General features: G+C 52.7%; 14 pseudogenes; all 14 read left to right on the top strand.

The window, feature by feature from the left end:
• The first annotated feature begins 917 nt into the window (after positions 1–917).
• LOC137319777 (U2 spliceosomal RNA) lies at positions 918–1034 on the top strand (annotated as a pseudogene).
• A 1316-nt stretch (positions 1035–2350) lies between these two features.
• Positions 2351–2467, top strand: LOC137319762 (U2 spliceosomal RNA; annotated as a pseudogene).
• Positions 2468–3430: 963 nt separating this feature from the next.
• On the top strand, positions 3431–3547 carry LOC137319772 (U2 spliceosomal RNA; annotated as a pseudogene).
• A 974-nt stretch (positions 3548–4521) lies between these two features.
• On the top strand, positions 4522–4638 carry LOC137319748 (U2 spliceosomal RNA; annotated as a pseudogene).
• A 3820-nt stretch (positions 4639–8458) lies between these two features.
• LOC137319778 (U2 spliceosomal RNA) lies at positions 8459–8682 on the top strand (annotated as a pseudogene).
• A 987-nt stretch (positions 8683–9669) lies between these two features.
• LOC137319787 (U2 spliceosomal RNA) lies at positions 9670–9786 on the top strand (annotated as a pseudogene).
• Positions 9787–11112: 1326 nt separating this feature from the next.
• On the top strand, positions 11113–11229 carry LOC137319761 (U2 spliceosomal RNA; annotated as a pseudogene).
• A 965-nt stretch (positions 11230–12194) lies between these two features.
• LOC137319771 (U2 spliceosomal RNA) lies at positions 12195–12311 on the top strand (annotated as a pseudogene).
• Positions 12312–13285: 974 nt separating this feature from the next.
• On the top strand, positions 13286–13402 carry LOC137319753 (U2 spliceosomal RNA; annotated as a pseudogene).
• A 3806-nt stretch (positions 13403–17208) lies between these two features.
• Positions 17209–17411, top strand: LOC137319745 (U2 spliceosomal RNA; annotated as a pseudogene).
• A 987-nt stretch (positions 17412–18398) lies between these two features.
• LOC137319786 (U2 spliceosomal RNA) lies at positions 18399–18515 on the top strand (annotated as a pseudogene).
• Positions 18516–19843: 1328 nt separating this feature from the next.
• LOC137319760 (U2 spliceosomal RNA) lies at positions 19844–19960 on the top strand (annotated as a pseudogene).
• Positions 19961–20925: 965 nt separating this feature from the next.
• Positions 20926–21042, top strand: LOC137319770 (U2 spliceosomal RNA; annotated as a pseudogene).
• Positions 21043–22016: 974 nt separating this feature from the next.
• Positions 22017–22133, top strand: LOC137319752 (U2 spliceosomal RNA; annotated as a pseudogene).
• The last annotated feature ends 1203 nt before the right edge of the window (positions 22134–23336 follow it).

Raw genomic sequence — 23336 nt, 5'->3', positions numbered from 1 at the left:
GGTGAGGGTGGAGCATTACGCTCAGGAGGGGAGACTTTCTTTCAGAGGTGCCAATTAATCTGTAGCAGAAAGTCATCCCCCCCGACCGGGATTCGAAGCCCGGTCCTGACCACGAGACCACCGGGGAGAGTTGCCTCAAGTCCCTGAGGGACCTGGACACGAGGCCGAGGACACACGCACGCCTGCTGCACTGGCAGCAGCGACCAACAGGGGGCTGACCGGCTGATCCTTCCCTTTCACAGGCAGGTTTTTGGCCCTCGCTCAAACGACAAAGGTGTTCAGAAGGAAGTCCTGGGGGGAAGGCAGGCAGGGAGGGACGGACACAGGGAAGTCCGCACAAAACAGGTCCCCTGGAACCTCTGACCCACAAAACCGGGTTCCTGGTGAAAGCAGTCCTGCCATTGACAGGACAATGGACAGGGCCCGGCAGCTTGAGACACATCTTTCTTTCAATAAGCAAGTTCTTTTTAAAAAAGTTTCCTTCCACAGCAGCTCTGAGTGAGAGAGAGAGAGAGAGAGAGAGAGAGAGACACTGACTCACTGACTGATACTGACACCGACACACACACACACACATTATTTATTATTATTTTAAACGACAAAGCTGTTCAGAAGGAAGTCCTGGGGGGAAGGCAGGCAGGGAGGGACGGACACAGGGAAGTCCGCACAAAACAGGTCCTTTGGAACCTCTGACCCACAAAACCGGGTTCCTGGTGAAAGCAGTCCTGCCATTGACATGACAATGGACAGGGCCCGGCAGCTTGAGACACATCTTTCTTTCAATATGCAAGTTCTTTTTAAAAAAGTTTCCTTCCACAGCAGCTCTGAGTGAGAGAGAGAGAGAGAGAGAGAGAGACACTGACTGACTGACTGATACTGACACCGACACACACACACACACACACACACACACACATATTATTTATTATTATTTTTAATTGATTTTTAGAACAGGGAGATGGAATAGGGGCTTGCTCCGTCCACTCCACGCATCGACCCAGTATTGCAGTGTTTCTGGGAACGGTGCAGCTCCCCGTGGGGAGATATTCAAAAGGAAAATCAGCTCTTTCCCAGTGTCTCTGTGTGTGTGTGTGTGTGTGTGTGTGTGTGTGTGTATTATTACTGAGAATAAAGCTGATATCTCTCTCTCTCTCTCACTCAGAGCTGCTGTGGAAGGAAACCTTTTTAAAAAGAACTTTCTCAGCTCAGTGGTATTTTTTTCTTCTCCAAGGCTGAGTGCCGCTCGCACGTAGCGATATAATTCAAAGTGCAAAATAACTTGGCGTCGTTGACTTGAAACAAGCAGGGTCTGCTTCCAAATGAAAGCTGCGCTCCCGAACTGGACTGACTGACTGTCTGTCTGTCTGTCTGTCCGTTTGTCAAGGGGTGGAAAAGGCGGCGGTGGTGGTGAGGGTGGAGCTTTACGCTCAGGAGGGGAGACTTTCTTTCAGAGGTGCCAATTCATCTGCAGCAGAAAGTCATCCCCCCCGACCGGGATTCGAAGCCCGGTCCTGACCACGAGACCACCGGGGAGAGTTGCCTCAAGTCCCTGAGGGACCTGGACACGAGGCCGAGGACACACGCACGCCTGCTGCACTGGCAGCAGCGACCAACAGGGGGCTGACCGGCTGATCCTTCCCTTTCACAGGCAGGCTTTTGGCCCTCGCTCAAACGACAAAGGTGTTCAGAAGGAAGTCCTGGGGGGAAGGCAGGCAGGGAGGGACGGACACAGGGAAGTCCGCACAAAACAGGTCCCCTGGAACCTCTGACCCAGAAAACCGGGTTCCTGGTGAAAGCAGTCCTGCCACTGACAGGACAATGGACAGGGCCCGGCAGCTTGAGACACATCTTTCTTTCAATAAGCAAGTTCTTTTTAAAAAAGTTTCCTTCCACAGCAGCTCTGAGTGTGAGAGAGAGAGAGGAGAGAGAGAGACACTGACTCACTGACTGACACCGACACACACACACACACACACACACACACACACACACACACACATATTATTTATTATTATTTTAAACGACAAAGGTGTTCAGAAGGAAGTCCTGGGGGGAAGGCAGGCAGGGAGGGACGGACACAGGGAAGTCCGCACAAAACAGGTCCCCTGGAACCTCTGACCCAGAAAAACGGGTTCCTGGTGAAAGCAGTCCTGCCATTGACATGACAATGGACAGGGCCCGGCAGCTTGAGACACATCTTTCTTTCAATAAGCAAGTTCTTTTTTAAAAAGTTTCCTTCCACAGCAGCTATGAGTGAGAGAGAGAGAGAGAGAGAGAGAGAGAGACACTGACTCACTGACTGATACTGACACCGACACACACACACACACACACACACACACACACACATATTATTTATTATTATTTTAAATTGATTTTTCGAACAGGGAGATGGAATAGGGGCTTGCTCCGTCCACTCCACGCATCGACCCAGTATTGCAGTGTTTCTGGGAACGGTGCAGCTCCCCGTGGGGAGATATTCAAAAGGAAAAACAGCTCTTTCCCAGTGTCTCTGTGTGTGTGTGTGTGTGTGTGTGTGTGTATTATTACTGAGAATAAAGCTGATATCTCTCTCTCTCTCTCTCTCTCTCACTCAGAGCTGCTGTGGAAGGAAACCGTTTTAAAAAGAACTTTCTCAGCTCAGTGGTATTTTTTTCTTCTCCAAGGCTGAGTGCCGCTCGCACGTAGCGATATAATTCAAAGTGCAAAATAACTTGGCGTCGTTGACTTTAAACAAGCAGGGTCTGCTTCCAAATGAAAGCTGCGCTCCCGAACTGGACTGTCTGTCTGTCTGTCTGTCTGCTTGTCAAGGGGAGGAAAAGGCGGCGGTGGTGGTGAGGGTGGAGCTTTACGCTCAGGAGGGGAGACTTTCTTTCAGAGGTGCCAATTAATCTGTAGCAGAAAGTCATCCCCCCCGACCGGGATTCGAAGCCCGGTCCTGACCACAAGACCACCGGGGAGAGTTGCCTCAAGTCCCTGAGGGACCTGGACACGAGGCCGAATACACACGCACGCCTGCTGCACTGGCAGCAGCGACCAACAGGGGGCTGACCGGCTGATCCTTCCCTTTCACAGGCAGGCTTTTGGCCCTCGCTGAAACGACAAAGGTGTTCAGAAGGAAGTCCTGGGGGGAAGGCAGGCAGGGAGGGACGGACACAGGGAAGTCCGCACAAAACAGGTCCCCTGGAACCTCTGACCCAGAAAACCGGGTTCCTGGTGAAAGCAGTCCTGCCATTGACATGACAATGGACAGGGCCCGGCAGCTTGAGACACATCTTTCTTTCAATATGCAAGTTCTTTTTAAAAAAGTTTCCTTCCACAGCAGCTCTGAGTGAGAGAGAGAGAGAGAGAGAGAGAGAGACACTGACTCACTGACTGATACTGACACCGACACACACACACACACACACACACACACACACACACACATATTATTTATTATTATTTTTAATTGATTTTTAGAACAGGGAGATGGAATAGGGGCTTGCTCCGTCCACTCCACGCATCGACCCAGTATTGCAGTGTCTCTGGGAACGGTGCAGCTCCCCGTGGGGAGATATTCAAAAGGAAAATCAGCTCTTTCCCAGTGTCTCTGTGTGTGTGTGTGTGTGTGTGTGTGTGTATTATTACTGAGAATAAAGCTGATATCTCTCTCTCTCTCTCTCTCCCTCTCTCTCTCTCACTCAGAGCTGCTGTGGAAGGAAACCTTTTTAAAAAGAACTTTCTCAGCTCAGTGGTATTTTTTTCTTCTCCAAGGCTGAGTGCCGCTCGCACGTAGCGATATAATTCAAAGTGCAAAATAACTTGGCGTCGTTGACTTTAAACAAGCAGGGTCTGCTTCCAAATGAAAGCTGCGCTCCCGAACTGGACTGACTGTCTGTCTGTCTGTCTGTCTGTTTGTCAAGGGGTGGAAAAGGCGGTGGTGGTGGTGAGGGTGGAGCATTACGCACAGGAGGGGAGACTTTCTTTCAGAGGTGCCAATTAATCTGCAGCAGAAAGTCATCCCCCCCCAACCGGGATTCGAAGCCCGGTCCTGACCACGAGACCACCGGGGAGAGTTGCCTCAAGTCCCTGAGGGACCTGGACACGAGGCCGAATACACACGCACGCCTGCTGCACTGGCAGCAGCGACCAGCAGGGGGCTGACCGGCTGATCCTTCCCTTTCACAGGCAGGCTTTTGGCCCTCGCTCAAACGACAAAGGTGTTCAGAAGGAAGTCCTGGGGGGAAGGCAGGCAGGGAGGGACGGACACAGGGAAGTCCGCACAAAACAGGTCCCCTGGAACCTCTGACCCAGAAAACCGGGTTCCTGGTGAAAGCAGTCCTGCCATTGACATGACAATGGACAGGGCCCGGCAGCTTGAGACACATCTTTCTTTCAATAAGCAAGTTCTTTTTAAAAAAGTTTCCTTCCACAGCAGCTCTGAGTGTGAGGGAGAGAGAGAGAGAGAGAGAGAGAGACACTGACTGACTGACTGATACTGACACCGACACACACACACACACACACACACACACACATATTATTTATTATTATTTTAAATTGATTTTTAGAACAGGGAGATGGAATAGGGGCTTGCTCCGTCCACTCCACGCATCGACCCAGTATTGCAGTGTCTCTGGGAACGGTGCAGCTCCCCGTGGGGAGATATTCAAAAGGAAAAACAGCTCTTTCCCAGTGTCTCTGTGTGTGTGTGTGTGTGTGTGTGTGTGTATTATTACTGAGAATAAAGCTGATATCTCTCTCTCTCTCTCTCTCTCTCTCTCTCTCACTCAGAGCTGCTGTGGAAGGAAACCGTTTTAAAAAGACCTTTCTCAGCTCAGTGGTATTTTTTTCTTCTCCAAGGCTGAGTGCCGCTCGCACGTAGCGATATAATTCAAAGTGCAAAATAACTTGGCGTCGTTGACTTTAAACAAGCAGGGTCTGCTTCCAAATGAAAGCTGCGCTCCCGAACTGGACTGACTGTCTGTCTGTCTGTCTGTCTGTTTGTCAAGGGGTGGAAAAGGCGGCGGTGGTGGTTAAGGGTGGAGCTTTACGCTCAGGAGGGGAGACTTTCTTTCAGAGGTGCCAATTAATCTGCAGCAGAAAGTCATCCCCCCCCGACCGGGATTCGAAGCCCGGTCCTGACCACGAGACCACCGGGGAGAGTTGCCTCAAGTCCCTGAGGGACCTGGACACGAGGCCGAGGACACACGCACGCCTGCTGCACTGGCAGCAGCGACCAGCAGGGTTCCGACCGGCTGATCCTTCCCTTTCACAGGCAGGCTTTTGGCCCTCGCTCAAACGACAAAGGTGTTCAGAAGGAAGTCCTGGGGGGAAGGCATGGAGGGACGGACACAGGGAAGTCCGCACAAAACAGGTCCCCTGGAACCTCTGACCCAGAAAACCGGGTTCCTGGTGAAAGCAGTCCTGCCCCGCCCTGCCATTAACATGACAATGGACAGGGCCCGGACCAGGCGCAGCGGACGGTAGCGAGCAGTCGGAGGGTGAAAATCCGCCAGTGGGTGAAAAGGAGAGCCGTGCGGTGAGAGGAGGCGGAAAGCGGTTCGCAGACTTTCGCTGTACCTCCGGCGGGCAGCGCCGCACCTCCGAGCGCTCGGTACCGTCCGCTGCGCCTCGTCCTGCCGCACGCGACGAGCCGTCCCCGGAGGAAATCGGCCTCGGCCTTCCTGAGATATCAGTCTCCAGGTGGGACAGAAAAACCGGGGGCCCCCGGCTCGCTTTCGGCGGCCCGCTAGTCGACTTCCCGTCGTGCGAACGCGATCCTTCCGGTACCTTTCGGTGCCCCTTGCCCGACTCTAGCTCCGGTGGTAAAGCGGAGTCGGTCGGTCTGACGGCCGCCGAGTTAGCAGGCGGAAAGCGGTTTGCAGCCTTTCGCTGTACCTCCGGCGGGCAGCGCCGCACCTCCGAGCGCTCGGTACCGTCCGCTGCGCCTCGTCCTGCCGCACGCGACGAGCCGTCCCCGGAGGAAATCGGCCTCGGCCCTCCTGAGATATCAGCCTCCATACGGGCGTCACAAATCAGTGGACATGGTCAGCTGCAAAGCAGTGTCATTACAACCTTTCATAAACGACAGGGCAGCACCGCACTGCACTGCACTGCACTGCACCCCACACTACATCACACTTGCCTGCCGGCCTGCCTGCCGCTGCCTACTCTCACCAGCGGACCAAAGTGAGGATAACACCCCGAAGCAAGCATCTCCCTTGCCGCCCACCAGCCCACACCAATCCCCTTGCCTGCCTCCCACAAATTCCACCAGCGAGGCAAAGTGAAAATCAACCCCCAAAAAACGCACTCCACACCGGCCATCGCCCGCTATACACCCCCCCCCCCCCCCCCCCGGGGTGAATATTAAGCCCGAGAACACCGACTGTAACCAACTGCAGTGAAAAGTTGAAGTGGCAACTCATTAACCAGATTTACACTTGGCAACTCATAAACCAAATGAACAAAAAATCTGGTTAATGAGTTGCCCAAAATAAATCTGGTTAATGAGTTGCCACTTCAACTTTTCACTGCGGTTGGTTACAGTCGGTGTTCTCGGGCTTAATATTCACCCCGGGGGGGCGGGGTGGGTGATTCTGGGGGTAGTGTCCGGGAGGGTGAGCCTTTTATTCGGCAGGAGGCGTGTGGGGAAATCATCAACCTGTCAGACGATGAGTTGTCACAAACGCCATTGCTTAATGAAAGCTGCGCTCCCGAACTGGACTGACTGTCTGTCTGTCTGTCTGTCTGTTTGTCAAGGGGAGGAAAAGGCGGTGGCGGTGGTGGTGAGGGTGGAGCATTCCGCTCAGGAGGGGAGACTTTCCTTCATGCCAATTAATCTGCAGCAGAAAGTCATCCCCCCCCGACCGGGATTCGAAGCCCGGTCCTGACCACGAGACCACCGGGGAGAGCTGCCTCAAGTCCCTGAGGGACCTGGACACGAGGCCGAGGACACACGCACGCCTGCTGCACTGGCAGCAGCGACCAGCAGGGGGCTGACCGGCTGATCCTTCCCTTTCACAGGCAGGCTTTTGGCCCTCGCTCAAACGACAAAGGTGTTCAGAAGGAAGTCCTGGGGGGGAGGGAGGGAGGCAGGGAAATCAGCACAAAGCAGGTCCCCTGGAATCTCACACCTGCGTCCCAGAAAACAGGTCTCCTGGTCAAAGCAGTCCTGCCCCGTCCTGCCATTAACGTGACAATGGACAGGGCCCGGCAGCTTGAGACACATCTTTTTTTCAATATGCAAGTTCTTTTTAAAAAGGTTTCCTTCCACAGCAGCTCTGAGTAAGAGTGAGAGAGAGAGAGAGAGAGAGAGAGACTGACACTGACACTGACACTGACACACACACACACACACACACACACACACACCGTCTCCCATCCGATTGGTGGACTATGGGATTGAAAATCGAACTTTGAGTTTCAATGCAGGGGGGAGAGCGCGAACGCAGCCCCTCCCAACTACCACACGCGCGTTGTTGTTGTTGTAATATAGAACTGCAAGTTGCCGTTGTCGTGGTCGTTTCGAATCAGCACAAAGTAGGTGCCTCCCTGGAATGTCACACCTGCGTCCCAGAAAACAGGTCTCCCGGTCAAAGCAGTCCCGCCCCGCCCTGGGATTAACGTGACAATGGACAGGGCCCAGTCAGGGAGCAGCTTGGGGAGCAGCTTGAGAGACGTCTTTCAATAGGCGCTTCTGAAACATTAACGCCTTGTTTCTTTCGACAGTTTAACCAGCCTTTAACACGCCTTGTGTTTTTATTTCCCATTTCCAGCCAGCCAGCCAGCCAGCCAGCCAGCCAGCCAGCCGAGCCGAGCCAGCATCTGCAGTATTTTTTTTGATTGGTCTTGCCTGCCGTGGAATGAATGTTTCAACACGAGCTGCTGATTGTCAGCACCTCACCTCTTTCTCAATTGGCCGTTGCAATCTCACTCGCTCGCTCATTGTGAGACACGTCACGTCACTAGTTTTACTCAAAGAGGTTTCCTTCCACGGCAGTTCGTTAGTGACTGAGACTGACTGACGGAGGTCCGTTGAGACACAACCCTCTCCCATCTGATTGGTGGCCTACTGGCAAATTTACCAATCTGTCAAGCAATCCTGGCAAGAAAGGAAAAAACGGCAACTTCTTTAAACTCATCCACTGTTGCAATTAGAAACGGTGGCAAAAAATGTGGCCAGAGTGGGAGAGAACGGCAGTGCTTCGAGACTGCTTTCAACACCGGCAGCCAGAGAACAAAGAGGGAGGGCAAACAGGACCCGAGATCAATTCGCATCGAGCGCGGTATCGCTTCTCGGCCTTTTGGCTAAGATCAAGTGGTCAAGTGGGGGAAGGCAACCATTTGGAGCCTTCCTGCCATTGTATGCCGGGGGGATGCAGTCAGGGAGAAATCCCCTCGGGCAGAGTGTAGAGCTTTGGCTTGTAGAGCTTTGGCTTGATGTAATGTCACTGCAAGGAATCTGGAATGAATCTGTAAGGCAATAAGGCACCCCAGAGTGTCAGAAAAAAAAAAAAAAAAAAAAAAAAAAAAAAAAAAAAATCTGTTCTTATCAGTTTAATATCTGATACGTCCCCTATCTGGGGACCATATATTAAATTGATTTTTGGAACAGGGAGATGGACTAGGGGCTTGCTCCGTCCACTCCACGCATCGACCCAGTATTGCAGTGTCTCTGGGAACGGTGCAGCTCCCTGTGGGGAGATATTCAAAAGGAAAAACAGCTCTTTCCCAGTGTCTCTGTGTGTGTGTGTGTGTGTGTGTGTGTGTGTGTGTGTGTGTGTGTGTGTGTGTATTATTACTGAGAATAAAGCTGATATCTCTCTCTCTCTCTCTCTCTCTCTCTTACACTCAGAGCTGCTGTGGAAGGAAACCGTTTTAAAAAGAACTTTCTCAGCTCAGTGGTATTTTTTTCTTCTCCAAGGCTGAGTGCCGCTCGCACGGAGCGATATAATTCAAAGTGCAAAATAACTTGGCGTCGTTGACTTGAAACAAGCAGGGTCTGCTTCCAAATGAAAGCTGCGCTCCCGAACTGGACTGACTGTCTGTCTGTCTGTCTGTTTGTCAAGGGGTGGAAAAGGTGGCGGTGGTGGTGAGGGTGGAGCTTTACGCTCAGGAGGGGAGACTTTCTTTCAGAGGTGCCAATTAATCTGCAGCAGAAAGTCATCCCCCCCGACCGGGATTCGAAGCCCGGTCCTGACCACGAGACCACCGGGGAGAGATGCCTCAAGTCCCTGAGGGACCTGGACACGAGGCCGAGGACACACGCACGCCTGCTGCACTGGCAGCAGCGACCAACAGGGGGCTGACCGGCTGATCCTTCCCTTTCACAGGCAGGCTTTTGGCCCTCGCTCAAACGACAAAGGTGTTCAGAAGGAAGTCCTGGGGGGAAGGCAGGCAGGGAGGGACGGACACAGGGAAGTCCGCACAAAACAGGTCCCCTGGAACCTCTGACCCACAAAACCGGGTTCCTGGTGAAAGCAGTCCTGCCACTGACATGACAATGGACAGGGCCCGGCAGCTTGAGACACATCTTTCTTTCAATAAGCAAGTCCTTTTTAAAAAAGTTTCCTTCCACAGCAGCTCTGAGAGAGAGAGAGAGAGAGAGAGAGAGAGACACTGACTGACTGACTGACTGATACTGACACCGACACACACACACACACACACACACACACACATATTATTTATTATTATTTTTAATTGATTTTTAGAACAGGGAGATGGACTAGGGGCTTGCTCTGTCCACTCCACGCATCGACCCAGTATTGCAGTGTTTCTGGGAACGGTGCAGCTCCCCGTGGGGAGATATTCAAAAGGAAAATCAGCTCTTTCCCAGTGTCTCTGTGTGTGTGTGTGTGTGTGTGTGTGTGTGTATTATTACTGAGAATAAAGCTGATATCTCTCTCTCTCTCTCTCTCTCTCTCTCTCACACTCAGAGCTGCTGTGGAAGCAAACCTTTTTAAAAAGAACTTTCTCAGCTCAGTGGTATTTTTTTCTTCTCCAAGGCTGAGTGCCGCTCGCACGTAGCGATATAATTCAAAGTGCAAAATAACTTGGCGTCGTTGACTTGAAACAAGCAGGGTCTGCTTCCAAATGAAAGCTGCGCTCCCGAACTGGACTGACTGACTGTCTGTCTGTCTGTCTGTCCGTTTGTCAAGGGGTGGAAAAGGCGGCGGTGGTGGTGAGGGTGGAGCTTTACGCTCAGGAGGGGAGACTTTCTTTCAGAGGTGCCAATTCATCTGCAGCAGAAAGTCATCCCCCCCGACCGGGATTCGAAGCCCGGTCCTGACCACGAGACCACCGGGGAGAGTTGCCTCAAGTCCCTGAGGGACCTGGACACGAGGCCGAGGACACACGCACGCCTGCTGCACTGGCAGCAGCGACCAACAGGGGGCTGACCGGCTGATCCTTCCCTTTCACAGGCAGGCTTTTGGCCCTCGCTCAAACGACAAAGGTGTTCAGAAGGAAGTCCTGGGGGGAAGGCAGGCAGGGAGGGACGGACACAGGGAAGTCCGCACAAAACAGGTCCCCTGGAACCTCTGACCCAGAAAACCGGGTTCCTGGTGAAAGCAGTCCTGCCACTGACAGGACAATGGACAGGGCCCGGCAGCTTGAGACACATCTTTCTTTCAATAAGCAAGTTCTTTTTAAAAAAGTTTCCTTCCACAGCAGCTCTGAGTGTGAGAGAGAGAGAGGAGAGAGAGAGACACTGACTCACTGACTGACACCGACACACACACACACACACACACACACACACACACACACACATATTATTTATTATTATTTTAAACGACAAAGGTGTTCAGAAGGAAGTCCTGGGGGGAAGGCAGGCAGGGAGGGACGGACACAGGGAAGTCCGCACAAAACAGGTCCCCTGGAACCTCTGACCCAGAAAAACGGGTTCCTGGTGAAAGCAGTCCTGCCATTGACATGACAATGGACAGGGCCCGGCAGCTTGAGACACATCTTTCTTTCAATAAGCAAGTTCTTTTTTAAAAAGTTTCCTTCCACAGCAGCTATGAGTGAGAGAGAGAGAGAGAGAGAGAGAGAGAGACACTGACTCACTGACTGATACTGACACCGACACACACACACACACACACACACACACACACACATATTATTTATTATTATTTTAAATTGATTTTTCGAACAGGGAGATGGAATAGGGGCTTGCTCCGTCCACTCCACGCATCGACCCAGTATTGCAGTGTTTCTGGGAACGGTGCAGCTCCCCGTGGGGAGATATTCAAAAGGAAAAACAGCTCTTTCCCAGTGTCTCTGTGTGTGTGTGTGTGTGTGTGTGTGTGTATTATTACTGAGAATAAAGCTGATATCTCTCTCTCTCTCTCTCTCTCTCACTCAGAGCTGCTGTGGAAGGAAACCGTTTTAAAAAGAACTTTCTCAGCTCAGTGGTATTTTTTTCTTCTCCAAGGCTGAGTGCCGCTCGCACGTAGCGATATAATTCAAAGTGCAAAATAACTTGGCGTCGTTGACTTTAAACAAGCAGGGTCTGCTTCCAAATGAAAGCTGCGCTCCCGAACTGGACTGTCTGTCTGTCTGTCTGTCTGCTTGTCAAGGGGAGGAAAAGGCGGCGGTGGTGGTGAGGGTGGAGCTTTACGCTCAGGAGGGGAGACTTTCTTTCAGAGGTGCCAATTAATCTGTAGCAGAAAGTCATCCCCCCCGACCGGGATTCGAAGCCCGGTCCTGACCACAAGACCACCGGGGAGAGTTGCCTCAAGTCCCTGAGGGACCTGGACACGAGGCCGAATACACACGCACGCCTGCTGCACTGGCAGCAGCGACCAACAGGGGGCTGACCGGCTGATCCTTCCCTTTCACAGGCAGGCTTTTGGCCCTCGCTGAAACGACAAAGGTGTTCAGAAGGAAGTCCTGGGGGGAAGGCAGGCAGGGAGGGACGGACACAGGGAAGTCCGCACAAAACAGGTCCCCTGGAACCTCTGACCCAGAAAACCGGGTTCCTGGTGAAAGCAGTCCTGCCATTGACATGACAATGGACAGGGCCCGGCAGCTTGAGACACATCTTTCTTTCAATATGCAAGTTCTTTTTAAAAAAGTTTCCTTCCACAGCAGCTCTGAGTGAGAGAGAGAGAGAGAGAGAGAGAGAGACACTGACTCACTGACTGATACTGACACCGACACACACACACACACACACACACACACACACACACACACATATTATTTATTATTATTTTTAATTGATTTTTAGAACAGGGAGATGGAATAGGGGCTTGCTCCGTCCACTCCACGCATCGACCCAGTATTGCAGTGTCTCTGGGAACGGTGCAGCTCCCCGTGGGGAGATATTCAAAAGGAAAATCAGCTCTTTCCCAGTGTCTCTGTGTGTGTGTGTGTGTGTGTGTGTGTGTATTATTACTGAGAATAAAGCTGATATCTCTCTCTCTCTCTCTCTCCCTCTCTCTCTCTCACTCAGAGCTGCTGTGGAAGGAAACCTTTTTAAAAAGAACTTTCTCAGCTCAGTGGTATTTTTTTCTTCTCCAAGGCTGAGTGCCGCTCGCACGTAGCGATATAATTCAAAGTGCAAAATAACTTGGCGTCGTTGACTTTAAACAAGCAGGGTCTGCTTCCAAATGAAAGCTGCGCTCCCGAACTGGACTGACTGTCTGTCTGTCTGTCTGTCTGTTTGTCAAGGGGTGGAAAAGGCGGTGGTGGTGGTGAGGGTGGAGCATTACGCACAGGAGGGGAGACTTTCTTTCAGAGGTGCCAATTAATCTGCAGCAGAAAGTCATCCCCCCCCAACCGGGATTCGAAGCCCGGTCCTGACCACGAGACCACCGGGGAGAGTTGCCTCAAGTCCCTGAGGGACCTGGACACGAGGCCGAATACACACGCACGCCTGCTGCACTGGCAGCAGCGACCAGCAGGGGGCTGACCGGCTGATCCTTCCCTTTCACAGGCAGGCTTTTGGCCCTCGCTCAAACGACAAAGGTGTTCAGAAGGAAGTCCTGGGGGGAAGGCAGGCAGGGAGGGACGGACACAGGGAAGTCCGCACAAAACAGGTCCCCTGGAACCTCTGACCCAGAAAACCGGGTTCCTGGTGAAAGCAGTCCTGCCATTGACATGACAATGGACAGGGCCCGGCAGCTTGAGACACATCTTTCTTTCAATAAGCAAGTTCTTTTTAAAAAAGTTTCCTTCCACAGCAGCTCTGAGTGTGAGGGAGAGAGAGAGAGAGAGAGAGAGAGACACTGACTGACTGACTGATACTGACACCGACACACACACACACACACACACACACACACATATTATTTATTATTATTTTAAATTGATTTTTAGAACAGGGAGATGGAAAAGGGGCTTGCTCCGTCCACTCCACGCATCGACCCAGTATTGCAGTGTCTCTGGGAACGGTGCAGCTCCCCGTGGGGAGATATTCAAAAGGAAAAACAGCTCTTTCCCAGTGTCTCTGTGTGTGTGTGTGTGTGTGTGTGTGTGTATTATTACTGAGAATAAAGCTGATATCTCTCTCTCTCTCTCTCTCTCTCTCTCTCACTCAGAGCTGCTGTGGAAGGAAACCGTTTTAAAAAGACCTTTCTCAGCTCAGTGGTATTTTTTTCTTCTCCAAGGCTGAGTGCCGCTCGCACGTAGCGATATAATTCAAAGTGCAAAATAACTTGGCGTCGTTGACTTTAAACAAGCAGGGTCTGCTTCCAAATGAAAGCTGCGCTCCCGAACTGGACTGACTGTCTGTCTGTCTGTCTGTCTGTTTGTCAAGGGGTGGAAAAGGCGGCGGTGGTGGTTAAGGGTGGAGCTTTACGCTCAGGAGGGGAGACTTTCTTTCAGAGGTGCCAATTAATCTGCAGCAGAAAGTCATCCCCCCCCGACCGGGATTCGAAGCCCGGTCCTGACCACGAGACCACCGGGGAGAGTTGCCTCAAGTCCCTGAGGGACCTGGACACGAGGCCGAGGACACACGCACGCCTGCTGCACTGGCAGCAGCGACCAGCAGGGTTCCGACCGGCTGATCCTTCCCTTTCACAGGCAGGCTTTTGGCCCTCGCTCAAACGACAAAGGTGTTCAGAAGGAAGTCCTGGGGGGAAGGCATGGAGGGACGGACACAGGGAAGTCCGCACAAAACAGGTCCCCTGGAACCTCTGACCCAGAAAACCGGGTTCCTGGTGAAAGCAGTCCTGCCCCGCCCTGCCATTAACATGACAATGGACAGGGCCCGGACCAGGCGCAGCGGACGGTAGCGAGCAGTCGGAGGGTGAAAATCCGCCAGTGGGTGAAAAGGAGAGCCGTGCGGTGAGAGGAGGCGGAAAGCGGTTCGCAGACTTTCGCTGTACCTCCGGCGGGCAGCGCCGCACCTCCGAGCGCTCGGTACCGTCCGCTGCGCCTCGTCCTGCCGCACGCGACGAGCCGTCCCCGGAGGAAATCGGCCTCGGCCTTCCTGAGATATCAGTCTCCAGGTGGGACAGAAAAACCGGGGGCCCCCGGCTCGCTTTCGGCGGCCCGCTAGTCGACTTCCCGTCGTGCGAACGCGATCCTTCCGGTACCTTTCGGTGCCCCTTGCCCGACTCTAGCTCCGGTGGTAAAGCGGAGTCGGTCGGTCTGACGGCCGCCGAGTTAGCAGGCGGAAAGCGGTTTGCAGCCTTTCGCTGTACCTCCGGCGGGCAGCGCCGCACCTCCGAGCGCTCGGTACCGTCCGCTGCGCCTCGTCCTGCCGCACGCGACGAGCCGTCCCCGGAGGAAATCGGCCTCGGCCCTCCTGAGATATCAGCCTCCATACGGGCGTCACAAATCAGTGGACATGGTCAGCTGCAAAGCAGTGTCATTACAACCTTTCATAAACGACAGGGCAGCACCGCACTGCACTGCACTGCACTGCACCCCACACTACATCACACTTGCCTGCCGGCCTGCCTGCCGCTGCCTACTCTCACCAGCGGACCAAAGTGAGGATAACACCCCGAAGCAAGCATCTCCCTTGCCGCCCACCAGCCCACACCAATCCCCTTGCCTGCCTCCCACAAATTCCACCAGCGAGGCAAAGTGAAAATCAACCCCCAAAAAACGCACTCCACACCGGCCATCGCCCGCTATACACCCCCCCCCCCCCCCCCCCGGGGTGAATATTAAGCCCGAGAACACCGACTGTAACCAACTGCAGTGAAAAGTTGAAGTGGCAACTCATTAACCAGATTTACACTTGGCAACTCATAAACCAAATGAACAAAAAATCTGGTTAATGAGTTGCCCAAAATAAATCTGGTTAATGAGTTGCCACTTCAACTTTTCACTGCGGTTGGTTACAGTCGGTGTTCTCGGGCTTAATATTCACCCCGGGGGGGCGGGGTGGGTGATTCTGGGGGTAGTGTCCGGGAGGGTGAGCCTTTTATTCGGCAGGAGGCGTGTGGGGAAATCATCAACCTGTCAGACGATGAGTTGTCACAAACGCCATTGCTTAATGAAAGCTGCGCTCCCGAACTGGACTGACTGTCTGTCTGTCTGTCTGTCTGTTTGTCAAGGGGAGGAAAAGGCGGTGGCGGTGGTGGTGAGGGTGGAGCATTCCGCTCAGGAGGGGAGACTTTCCTTCATGCCAATTAATCTGCAGCAGAAAGTCATCCCCCCCCGACCGGGATTCGAAGCCCGGTCCTGACCACGAGACCACCGGGGAGAGCTGCCTCAAGTCCCTGAGGGACCTGGACACGAGGCCGAGGACACACGCACGCCTGCTGCACTGGCAGCAGCGACCAGCAGGGGGCTGACCGGCTGATCCTTCCCTTTCACAGGCAGGCTTTTGGCCCTCGCTCAAACGACAAAGGTGTTCAGAAGGAAGTCCTGGGGGGGAGGGAGGGAGGCAGGGAAATCAGCACAAAGCAGGTCCCCTGGAATCTCACACCTGCGTCCCAGAAAACAGGTCTCCTGGTCAAAGCAGTCCTGCCCCGTCCTGCCATTAACGTGACAATGGACAGGGCCCGGCAGCTTGAGACACATCTTTTTTTCAATATGCAAGTTCTTTTTAAAAAGGTTTCCTTCCACAGCAGCTCTGAGTAAGAGTGAGAGAGAGAGAGAGAGAGAGAGAGACTGACACTGACACTGACACTGACACACACACACACACACACACACACACACACCGTCTCCCATCCGATTGGTGGACTATGGGATTGAAAATCGAACTTTGAGTTTCAATGCAGGGGGGAGAGCGCGAACGCAGCCCCTCCCAACTACCACACGCGCGTTGTTGTTGTTGTAATATAGAACTGCAAGTTGCCGTTGTCGTGGTCGTTTCGAATCAGCACAAAGTAGGTGCCTCCCTGGAATGTCACACCTGCGTCCCAGAAAACAGGTCTCCCGGTCAAAGCAGTCCCGCCCCGCCCTGGGATTAACGTGACAATGGACAGGGCCCAGTCAGGGAGCAGCTTGAGAGACGTCTTTCAATAGGCGCTTCTGAAACATTAACGCCTTGTTTCTTTCGACAGTTTAACCAGCCTTTAACACGCCTTGTGTTTTTATTTCCCATTTCCAGCCAGCCAGCCAGCCAGCCAGCCAGCCAGCCAGCCGAGCCGAGCCAGCATCTGCAGTATTTTTTTTGATTGGTCTTGCCTGCCGTGGAATGAATGTTTCAACACGAGCTGCTGATTGTCAGCACCTCACCTCTTTCTCAATTGGCCGTTGCAATCTCACTCGCTCGCTCATTGTGAGACACGTCACGTCACTAGTTTTACTCAAAGAGGTTTCCTTCCACGGCAGTTCGTTAGTGACTGAGACTGACTGACGGAGGTCCGTTGAGACACAACCCTCTCCCATCTGATTGGTGGCCTACTGGCAAATTTACCAATCTGTCAAGCAATCCTGGCAAGAAAGGAAAAAACGGCAACTTCTTTAAACTCATCCACTGTTGCAATTAGAAACGGTGGCAAAAAATGTGGCCAGAGTGGGAGAGAACGGCAGTGCTTCGAGACTGCTTTCAACACCGGCAGCCAGAGAACAAAGAGGGAGGGCAAACAGGACCCGAGATCAATTCGCATCGAGCGCGGTATCGCTTCTCGGCCTTTTGGCTAAGATCAAGTGGTCAAGTGGGGGAAGGCAACCATTTGGAGCCTTCCTGCCATTGTATGCCGGGGGGATGCAGTCAGGGAGAAATCCCCTCGGGCAGAGTGTAGAGCTTTGGCTTGTAGAGCTTTGGCTTGATGTAATGTCACTGCAAGGAATCTGGAATGAATCTGTAAGGCAATAAGGCACCCCAGAGTGTCAGAAAAAAAAAAAAAAAATCTGTTCTTATCAGTTTAATATCTGATACGTCCCCTATCTGGGGACCATATATTAAATTGATTTTTGGAACAGGGAGATGGACTAGGGGCTTGCTCCGTCCACTCCACGCATCGACCCAGTATTGCAGTGTCTCTGGGAACGGTGCAGCTCCCTGTGGGGAGATATTCAAAAGGAAAAACAGCTCTTTCCCAGTGTCTCTGTGTGTGTGTGTGTGTGTGTGTGTGTGTGTGTGTGTGTGTGTGTGTGTGTGTATTATTACTGAGAATAAAGCTGATATCTCTCTCTCTCTCTCTCTCTCTCTCTTACACTCAGAGCTGCTGTGGAAGGAAACCGTTTTAAAAAGAACTTTCTCAGCTCAGTGGTATTTTTTTCTTCTCCAAGGCTGAGTGCCGCTCGCACGGAGCGATATAATTCAAAGTGCAAAATAACTTGGCGTCGTTGACTTGAAACAAGCAGGGTCTGCTTCCAAATGAAAGCTGCGCTCCCGAACTGGACTGACTGTCTGTCTGTCTGTCTGTTTGTCAAGGGGTGGAAAAGGTGGCGGTGGTGGTGAGGGTGGAGCTTTACGCTCAGGAGGGGAGACTTTCTTTCAGAGGTGCCAATTAATCTGCAGCAGAAAGTCATCCCCCCCGACCGGGATTCGAAGCCCGGTCCTGACCACGAGACCACCGGGGAGAGATGCCTCAAGTCCCTGAGGGACCTGGACACGAGGCCGAGGACACACGCACGCCTGCTGCACTGGCAGCAGCGACCAACAGGGGGCTGACCGGCTGATCCTTCCCTTTCACAGGCAGGCTTTTGGCCCTCGCTCAAACGACAAAGGTGTTCAGAAGGAAGTCCTGGGGGGAAGGCAGGCAGGGAGGGACGGACACAGGGAAGTCCGCACAAAACAGGTCCCCTGGAACCTCTGACCCACAAAACCGGGTTCCTGGTGAAAGCAGTCCTGCCACTGACATGACAATGGACAGGGCCCGGCAGCTTGAGACACATCTTTCTTTCAATAAGCAAGTCCTTTTTAAAAAAGTTTCCTTCCACAGCAGCTCTGAGAGAGAGAGAGAGAGAGAGAGAGAGAGACACTGACTGACTGACTGACTGATACTGACACCGACACACACACACACACACACACACACACACATATTATTTATTATTATTTTTAATTGATTTTTAGAACAGGGAGATGGACTAGGGGCTTGCTCTGTCCACTCCACGCATCGACCCAGTATTGCAGTGTTTCTGGGAACGGTGCAGCTCCCCGTGGGGAGATATTCAAAAGGAAAATCAGCTCTTTCCCAGTGTCTCTGTGTGTGTGTGTGTGTGTGTGTGTGTGTGTGTATTATTACTGAGAATAAAGCTGATATCTCTCTCTCTCTCTCTCTCTCTCTCTCTCACACTCAGAGCTGCTGTGGAAGCAAACCTTTTTAAAAAGAACTTTCTCAGCTCAGTGGTATTTTTTTCTTCTCCAAGGCTGAGTGCCGCTCGCACGTAGCGATATAATTCAAAGTGCAAAATAACTTGGCGTCGTTGACTTGAAACAAGCAGGGTCTGCTTCCAAATGAAAGCTGCGCTCCCGAACTGGACTGACTGACTGTCTGTCTGTCTGTCTGTCCGTTTGTCAAGGGGTGGAAAAGGCGGCGGTGGTGGTGAGGGTGGAGCTTTACGCTCAGGAGGGGAGACTTTCTTTCAGAGGTGCCAATTCATCTGCAGCAGAAAGTCATCCCCCCCGACCGGGATTCGAAGCCCGGTCCTGACCACGAGACCACCGGGGAGAGTTGCCTCAAGTCCCTGAGGGACCTGGACACGAGGCCGAGGACACACGCACGCCTGCTGCACTGGCAGCAGCGACCAACAGGGGGCTGACCGGCTGATCCTTCCCTTTCACAGGCAGGCTTTTGGCCCTCGCTCAAACGACAAAGGTGTTCAGAAGGAAGTCCTGGGGGGAAGGCAGGCAGGGAGGGACGGACACAGGGAAGTCCGCACAAAACAGGTCCCCTGGAACCTCTGACCCAGAAAACCGGGTTCCTGGTGAAAGCAGTCCTGCCACTGACAGGACAATGGACAGGGCCCGGCAGCTTGAGACACATCTTTCTTTCAATAAGCAAGTTCTTTTTAAAAAAGTTTCCTTCCACAGCAGCTCTGAGTGTGAGAGAGAGAGAGGAGAGAGAGAGACACTGACTCACTGACTGACACCGACACACACACACACACACACACACACACACACACACACACATATTATTTATTATTATTTTAAACGACAAAGGTGTTCAGAAGGAAGTCCTGGGGGGAAGGCAGGCAGGGAGGGACGGACACAGGGAAGTCCGCACAAAACAGGTCCCCTGGAACCTCTGACCCAGAAAAACGGGTTCCTGGTGAAAGCAGTCCTGCCATTGACATGACAATGGACAGGGCCCGGCAGCTTGAGACACATCTTTCTTTCAATAAGCAAGTTCTTTTTTAAAAAGTTTCCTTCCACAGCAGCTATGAGTGAGAGAGAGAGAGAGAGAGAGAGAGAGAGACACTGACTCACTGACTGATACTGACACCGACACACACACACACACACACACACACACACACACATATTATTTATTATTATTTTAAATTGATTTTTCGAACAGGGAGATGGAATAGGGGCTTGCTCCGTCCACTCCACGCATCGACCCAGTATTGCAGTGTTTCTGGGAACGGTGCAGCTCCCCGTGGGGAGATATTCAAAAGGAAAAACAGCTCTTTCCCAGTGTCTCTGTGTGTGTGTGTGTGTGTGTGTGTGTGTATTATTACTGAGAATAAAGCTGATATCTCTCTCTCTCTCTCTCTCTCTCACTCAGAGCTGCTGTGGAAGGAAACCGTTTTAAAAAGAACTTTCTCAGCTCAGTGGTATTTTTTTCTTCTCCAAGGCTGAGTGCCGCTCGCACGTAGCGATATAATTCAAAGTGCAAAATAACTTGGCGTCGTTGACTTTAAACAAGCAGGGTCTGCTTCCAAATGAAAGCTGCGCTCCCGAACTGGACTGTCTGTCTGTCTGTCTGTCTGCTTGTCAAGGGGAGGAAAAGGCGGCGGTGGTGGTGAGGGTGGAGCTTTACGCTCAGGAGGGGAGACTTTCTTTCAGAGGTGCCAATTAATCTGTAGCAGAAAGTCATCCCCCCCGACCGGGATTCGAAGCCCGGTCCTGACCACAAGACCACCGGGGAGAGTTGCCTCAAGTCCCTGAGGGACCTGGACACGAGGCCGAATACACACGCACGCCTGCTGCACTGGCAGCAGCGACCAACAGGGGGCTGACCGGCTGATCCTTCCCTTTCACAGGCAGGCTTTTGGCCCTCGCTGAAACGACAAAGGTGTTCAGAAGGAAGTCCTGGGGGGAAGGCAGGCAGGGAGGGACGGACACAGGGAAGTCCGCACAAAACAGGTCCCCTGGAACCTCTGACCCAGAAAACCGGGTTCCTGGTGAAAGCAGTCCTGCCATTGACATGACAATGGACAGGGCCCGGCAGCTTGAGACACATCTTTCTTTCAATATGCAAGTTCTTTTTAAAAAAGTTTCCTTCCACAGCAGCTCTGAGTGAGAGAGAGAGAGAGAGAGAGAGAGAGACACTGACTCACTGACTGATACTGACACCGACACACACACACACACACACACACACACACACACACACACATATTATTTATTATTATTTTTAATTGATTTTTAGAACAGGGAGATGGAATAGGGGCTTGCTCCGTCCACTCCACGCATCGACCCAGTATTGCAGTGTCTCTGGGAACGGTGCAGCTCCCCGTGGGGAGATATTCAAAAGGAAAATCAGCTCTTTCCCAGTGTCTCTGTGTGTGTGTGTGTGTGTGTGTGTGTGTATTATTACTGAGAATAAAGCTGATATCTCTCTCTCTCTCTCTCTCCCTCTCTCTCTCTCACTCAGAGCTGCTGTGGAAGGAAACCTTTTTAAAAAGAACTTTCTCAGCTCAGTGGTATTTTTTTCTTCTCCAAGGCTGAGTGCCGCTCGCACGTAGCGATATAATTCAAAGTGCAAAATAACTTGGCGTCGTTGACTTTAAACAAGCAGGGTCTGCTTCCAAATGAAAGCTGCGCTCCCGAACTGGACTGACTGTCTGTCTGTCTGTCTGTCTGTTTGTCAAGGGGTGGAAAAGGCGGTGGTGGTGGTGAGGGTGGAGCATTACGCACAGGAGGGGAGACTTTCTTTCAGAGGTGCCAATTAATCTGCAGCAGAAAGTCATCCCCCCCCAACCGGGATTCGAAGCCCGGTCCTGACCACGAGACCACCGGGGAGAGTTGCCTCAAGTCCCTGAGGGACCTGGACACGAGGCCGAATACACACGCACGCCTGCTGCACTGGCAGCAGCGACCAGCAGGGGGCTGACCGGCTGATCCTTCCCTTTCACAGGCAGGCTTTTGGCCCTCGCTCAAACGACAAAGGTGTTCAGAAGGAAGTCCTGGGGGGAAGGCAGGCAGGGAGGGACGGACACAGGGAAGTCCGCACAAAACAGGTCCCCTGGAACCTCTGACCCAGAAAACCGGGTTCCTGGTGAAAGCAGTCCTGCCATTGACATGACAATGGACAGGGCCCGGCAGCTTGAGACACATCTTTCTTTCAATAAGCAAGTTCTTTTTAAAAAAGTTTCCTTCCACAGCAGCTCTGAGTGTGAGGGAGAGAGAGAGAGAGAGAGAGAGAGACACTGACTGACTGACTGATACTGACACCGACACACACACACACACACACACACACACACATATTATTTATTATTATTTTAAATTGATTTTTAGAACAGGGAGATGGAAAAGGGGCTTGCTCCGTCCACTCCACGCATCGACCCAGTATTGCAGTGTCTCTGGGAACGGTGCAGCTCCCCGTGGGGAGATATTCAAAAGGAAAAACAGCTCTTTCCCAGTGTCTCTGTGTGTGTGTGTGTGTGTGTGTGTGTGTATTATTACTGAGAATAAAGCTGATATCTCTCTCTCTCTCTCTCTCTCTCTCTCTCACTCAGAGCTGCTGTGGAAGGAAACCGTTTTAAAAAGACCTTTCTCAGCTCAGTGGTATTTTTTTCTTCTCCAAGGCTGAGTGCCGCTCGCACGTAGCGATATAATTCAAAGTGCAAAATAACTTGGCGTCGTTGACTTTAAACAAGCAGGGTCTGCTTCCAAATGAAAGCTGCGCTCCCGAACTGGACTGACTGTCTGTCTGTCTGTCTGTCTGTTTGTCAAGGGGTGGAAAAGGCGGCGGTGGTGGTTAAGGGTGGAGCTTTACGCTCAGGAGGGGAGACTTTCTTTCAGAGGTGCCAATTAATCTGCAGCAGAAAGTCATCCCCCCCCGACCGGGATTCGAAGCCCGGTCCTGACCACGAGACCACCGGGGAGAGTTGCCTCAAGTCCCTGAGGGACCTGGACACGAGGCCGAGGACACACGCACGCCTGCTGCACTGGCAGCAGCGACCAGCAGGGTTCCGACCGGCTGATCCTTCCCTTTCACAGGCAGGCTTTTGGCCCTCGCTCAAACGACAAAGGTGTTCAGAAGGAAGTCCTGGGGGGAAGGCATGGAGGGACGGACACAGGGAAGTCCGCACAAAACAGGTCCCCTGGAACCTCTGACCCAGAAAACCGGGTTCCTGGTGAAAGCAGTCCTGCCCCGCCCTGCCATTAACATGACAATGGACAGGGCCCGGACCAGGCGCAGCGGACGGTAGCGAGCAGTCGGAGGGTGAAAATCCGCCAGTGGGTGAAAAGGAGAGCCGTGCGGTGAGAGGAGGCGGAAAGCGGTTCGCAGACTTTCGCTGTACCTCCGGCGGGCAGCGCCGCACCTCCGAGCGCTCGGTACCGTCCGCTGCGCCTCGTCCTGCCGCACGCGACGAGCCGTCCCCGGAGGAAATCGGCCTCGGCCTTCCTGAGATATCAGTCTCCAGGTGGGACAGAAAAACCGGGGGCCCCCGGCTCGCTTTCGGCGGCCCGCTAGTCGACTTCCCGTCGTGCGAACGCGATCCTTCCGGTACCTTTCGGTGCCCCTTGCCCGACTCTAGCTCCGGTGGTAAAGCGGAGTCGGTCGGTCTGACGGCCGCCG

This window comes from Heptranchias perlo, unplaced genomic scaffold, assembly GCF_035084215.1.
Source record: "Heptranchias perlo isolate sHepPer1 unplaced genomic scaffold, sHepPer1.hap1 HAP1_SCAFFOLD_887, whole genome shotgun sequence".
Lineage (NCBI taxonomy): Eukaryota > Metazoa > Chordata > Chondrichthyes > Hexanchiformes > Hexanchidae > Heptranchias > Heptranchias perlo.
The sequence above is the reverse complement of the archived record's forward strand: the minus strand, read 5'-3'. Positions and strand labels throughout refer to the sequence as shown.